The sequence below is a fragment of the Ananas comosus genome, linkage group 3 (assembly GCF_001540865.1).
Source record: "Ananas comosus cultivar F153 linkage group 3, ASM154086v1, whole genome shotgun sequence".
Lineage (NCBI taxonomy): Eukaryota > Viridiplantae > Streptophyta > Magnoliopsida > Poales > Bromeliaceae > Ananas > Ananas comosus.
In genome coordinates, this window is record NC_033623.1 from 6,866,314 (window position 1) to 6,871,777 (window position 5,464).

Consider the following 5,464-nt stretch of genomic DNA (forward strand, 5'->3'; position numbering starts at 1 on the left):
TGACTTGACATACATATTAAACCAGTTGCGTGTAGACACATATATGGATTTAAAAAGAAGTATATATAGCGACAAATAGAAAAGAGTAATAGTACGTAGCACCACATATATACGAATCCTAATCCTAATCACTTTGACCCAAGCATCTGCTAAAGCGAAAAGCTAGTGAGAAGAGATAATGCCAGCTTAGTCAACACAACGCACTAGCTCGCTCCAAAGTAGTCTCATATTTCACACCATGCAAAAGCAATAAACACCATGCATGCAACTAAAGCCCTATAAATATCCATATCCTATCTCATCTCACTCCGCAAGGTAGCCTGATCGCTTTACAACAATGGCTCACAACACTAATATTGTAGCTCTTTGCTTCGTAGTTTTGCTCGCCGTTGGCTTGTCCGATGCGATGAGGCTCGGGACAAAAGCCGGTGGTGGAGGTGGCGGCAGCGGTAGCGGAGGCGGTGGTGGCGGTGGCTTGGGGATTGGCTCGGGCTCCGGTTATGGTTCAGGCTCCGGGTATGGCGAAGGAGGCGGAGTCGGAGGCAATGGTGGTGGTGGTTATGGAAGAGGAGGCGGCGGCGGTGGCGGTGGTGGAGAAGGTGGTGGTAGCGGGTCGGGTTACGGCTCGGGGAGCGGGTACGGGTCGGGGTCCGGATACGGTGAGGGTGGTGCGCATGGCGGAGGGTATGGAAGTGGCGGAGGCGGCGGCGGCGGCAGTGGCGGCGGTGGCGGGAATGGCAGCGGTAGCGGGTCGGGTTATGGGTCTGGTAGTGGGTCCGGATACGGTGAGGGTGGCGCGAATGGANGGGTGGTGCGCATGGCGGAGGGTATGGAAGTGGCGAGGGTGGCGGCGGCGGCGGCGGCGGCGGTGAAGGGTCTGGATTTGGGCATGGATCCGGGTATGGATCAGGGTATGGTTCTGGGTACGGGAGTGGTGGTGGAGGAAACCCTTAAGTGAGTCATGATCAAGAAGAGAAATAGCTAGTTTTATGGAATCCCAGGCACTTGCATGCAACGTTCGTGCTATATTCGAACGTAGTACACGTCACACAGCAACTACTATGTTAATTACTTGCCTTTTGGACGAATAAAAATGGGGTTTCTATATTATAAATATAGTGTATTGTGTCAATATATATTTCTCCGTCTGTTTTTACTTGATCAATCTTTATAGTAATATGATATCATAGTTAACTTTAAACCAATTCTAAACTCTCCTCCATTACGTAAAGTAGAACAAAATTTAAGGAATTTATATTTCCCTAATTTTGGTATAATAGGTTATATCCCCATTTTCTGTCTCATCTATTAATTTAATGTATCTTTTATATCTATTATGCACGTGAATGACAATGTTAATATACTTCAGGATTTGTTTTCTCTAGATCGATCTTTTGGAGTAATATATTGGACTGATATTATTTAAAGAGTTTGACGGTTCAATCTAAGATTACATAAGGGGAGCGGAAGAGTAAAGGCTATCCTCATGCACAGCTGTACACAAGAGCACAAGTGAAAATACATGAAATTATTGTTCTTTTCGGAAAACTCGAGATAAGTGTTTTTAATATAATCTCGAGTTTTTAATATTTTATATTTAACAACACTTTATCACACTCACAACCACTTACTCTAATTTTATGTTAAATAATGTGAAATAATCGCGTATCTTCAAAAGCGTAAACTACCAAAAAATGATGAGTCTTAAGTTTGTAAATAATGAAAGTAATGTGTTTTAAGTTTTTAAAACTAAAATAATTTAAATTAATTAACTCTAAATTTTTATAAATTAAATTAATAATAATATATGAGATAATTTTTATGGTATAATATAAAATTTATAAATTTACGAATCTGAAAATATTAAATATATACATATGCAAATTTAAAAATAAAAACAGGATCAAATCTTATATGTTAAATTTGAGGTATTATAAATTTATAGATTTTGAATAATCTAAATTTATAGAGCTTAAATCATAAAATAAAATAAATTTGAAAAATATAAAATATATTATTCCATGACTAGTCAAATAAAAAATAAGAGTAAAAAAAATGAAGAAAAATATTCTAACTTCTTCCTCTCATCCGTAACATTCATTAATGATTCAAATTATGCTACCCTCTTTGTAAGAAAATTTTTTAATTTAAGTTTGAGTTATTAAAAAAAGCTCCATTTTTTTTTTTTTGCCCTTTTCACAACTTCTATTCTGTAACATTCATTTGATTTCTCTTTTATTCTCTTGCATTTTAGTAATTAAAATATATTTGATATTTAATTCCCTATGTTAAGCTCTGCTTCCTTCACGATTTCTAAACATCTTCCTCTTACAGATGAGGAAATAACACCCCTAATCAACTAAAAAAATAGAGAAAGAGGTAATTAATTAATTTTTTACATCTAAATTTAATTATTTCTCCTTTCCTATATATTATAATTATGCATTCTCTTATATGTACATTTTTTAAGATAAATTTCAATTTGTTCGCCCAATAGTTCAGCTCATTTTCATATTGTTTCTCCGTATTCAAAAAGTAGCATTTAATTATCCTATAGTTTTATCATTATTTTTACAAAAAAAAATCTACTATCAAATAAGTTAGCAAAGCAAAATTTTTTTATAACCACAGAATAGTTAAGTGTAATTTTTTGGACGACAGAATAATAATAAAATGAAAATAAACTAAATCACAAGATAGCTAAGTGCATCTTTTTAAATCACAAAATGACAAAGTAAAAATGAGCTGGATTACATGAGAGCAAATTAATTGTTATTTTTTTTTTTTTTTTTTCTCTTCGAAGATTAATCCTATATGGAGAAATGTAAACAAAAGTAGAAGATAATAATCACGTAGGAAAAGGTGAAAGAATATGACCTACATGCTTATCACTATGTTTATTCTCTCCTATTTTTTGGTCAACCTTTTTACGTCGGTGCGGTTGTTGAAGCAATTGAAATTAAAACATCGTGTATTAGTTTCCACTAAGTAATTAAATTATTTTTTCCTTGTTTGTTCTAAAATATCCTTAAGAAAATGAGAAATAATTCGGTACTTTTAAAAAAAAAAATTAAAAAAGATCTCAACCGTTGATTAATTGAGGGTAAAAATGTAACTTTAATACTTAGCAGGTAAAATGATTATTTTATTCAAAGTTAGTCTGGTAATTAAATAATATAATATTTAAAGAAACTTTTAATTGAGGTCCTAAATTTATGCATTAATTAGCACTAATTTAGAAAATTAATTGATTAACCAAATTTATGCAATTATTAGGCATTAATTTAGGAATCTACTTTAAACATTTTAGTGTTTCTCAAATTATGCATTAATTTAAATTATAGAAATTTTAGAAATAGTTTTATTTCTAAATACGATGAATTTAAATTTTAAAAATTAAATACTTAAAATTTAAAAGTAAAATTTAAATTAGAGGAATTTCATATTACTATTTAAAAACTAAATTTCTACCAAGATTTAAAATATAGTTTATTCGCACCAGTTTAAAACGTAACGCATAAAAAACTTAGAGAGTAAGATTTCTACAACTAGATTTCTCTAGAGGAATTTCATATTACTATTTAAATTTTAAATTCAATGATTTAAAAACTAGATTGAACCGATTGATTTGACTGATCAGACTTTGACCTATTCTATCAAGAATCTGATTTTAACCTATTGAACCGAATAACATTAAGAACAATTTGGAACCGGTAAAGATAATAAATATTTTAAACAGAATGATAATTTAACTGTTAGAGCTAATAAATATTTTAAATATAATTTTAAACATATAAATTAAAAAGATTAGAATTATTGGTGAGAAAAAAAATAGTTAGGAATTTGAATTCGAATCTGACTAACAATCACAAAACTTATTTCCGAACTCGACGGATTTCAAAAATCCATATCCAAATTCAAAACTGACCAATTTTTCGAAACCCAAAACCAAACCTAAACCAGAAGACTAGAATTCAAACAATTATTTTTATTTACCATATTTCAAAGTATTTATATGAAAATTAAAATTTTAAAATATAAATTTGGATATAATATTAAAATTTAAATTTAAAAGTGAAATTTAAATTAGAGGAATTTATATTACTATTTAAAATTTAAATTTAATGATCATATTGTCAAATCATTTGAAATTTTCTTTACATAAAATGCCAAATTATGAAAGGAAAGATAGAGAGAGAAAAAGGAAACAAAGAAAAAATAAAAATTTTGAACATATTGTCAAATCATTTGAAATTTTCTTTACATGAAATGCCAAATTATGAAAGGAAAGATAGAGAGAGAAAAAGGAAACAAAGAAAAAATAAAAATTTTGAAAATATAGTAGATGTAAAATGACTAAATTGCCCATGTATTAAAAGACAAAAATATCTTTTTTTGAGGTACCTGGTAACCGGTATCTCTCCCAAAGTAACCTGCTATTGCAGGTCACAATTTTAAAAAAACTAAATTTGAGCCATTGAATACGCGTGAATGAACGGTAACAAAAAAAAAAAAAGTATAGAAGTATTACTCTAAGAAAATTATTTTGATATATAGGTAATCAAATTATACTGAAAAAAAAAATAATAGTGGTAACTACAATCAATGTTTGTTTCTTTTTATGTTTTATTGTAGGAAAGAAAACGTAGAAAGTTACAATCAAAGCATCGAAAAGAATTCACAGCTGCCCGCATCTATAATCTACACTTTGTCATATACGAAGTGCACGAAGTTTGAACAAATACTATTACTAATTACACCAGTAATTCTCCATTGATGAGGTGTTTAGTACTCGTCGAATGTCAAGAGTCTCACCCTCGTCGCCATAGATAATGTCTTTGTTTTATTGCGCATCTTCGTCATATAATTGTGCAGTTTTCTCGAAATTTTTATTATTTTCGAGCTCGTCCATGAGTGTAACGATTCTCTTACTTAGGCATTCCCATGCAAAGCGCCCAAATTCTTGGCACTTGTAGTACCCTTTTTTATTGGAGTTAGAAGAACTCGGTCAAGTCGATGTTGCCGTTGTATCTTGCTTCGTTGGGGGCTTTTGGGTTGATGCTTTTCGTTGGTACAAAAGAATGAAAATTATCGACGAGTCAATTAAGCCGAGACACGAAAATATCGTTCTTTTTAAAAAGATTCAAACCTTCTGCGGTTGACACAACCTTTGAATTGATACAGCAGAACACTGACTTGTGTCCTCCAGAATATAATGACTTGACCTTCATCGTTTGACTTCATCAACTCTGCACAAATTGATAAGCCCAAAACTTTACAAAAAAAAAAGCCTTTTTTTAGCAACCCTCTCTCTCTCTCTCTCTCTCTCTCTCTAATATAACAGAAATAGCTTTTTTTTTTTTGTTGTTTTTCATTGTGTCTCCAAAGTTATAAAGAAGCACAATATATAGGCATTCAATGCGTTGTTTTTCATTGTGTCTCCAAAGTTATAAAGAAGCACAAT

General features: G+C 31.4%; 1 pseudogene; it reads left to right on the forward strand.

Moving 5' to 3' along the window:
* On the forward strand, nt 299-1,118 carry LOC109707237 (annotated as a pseudogene).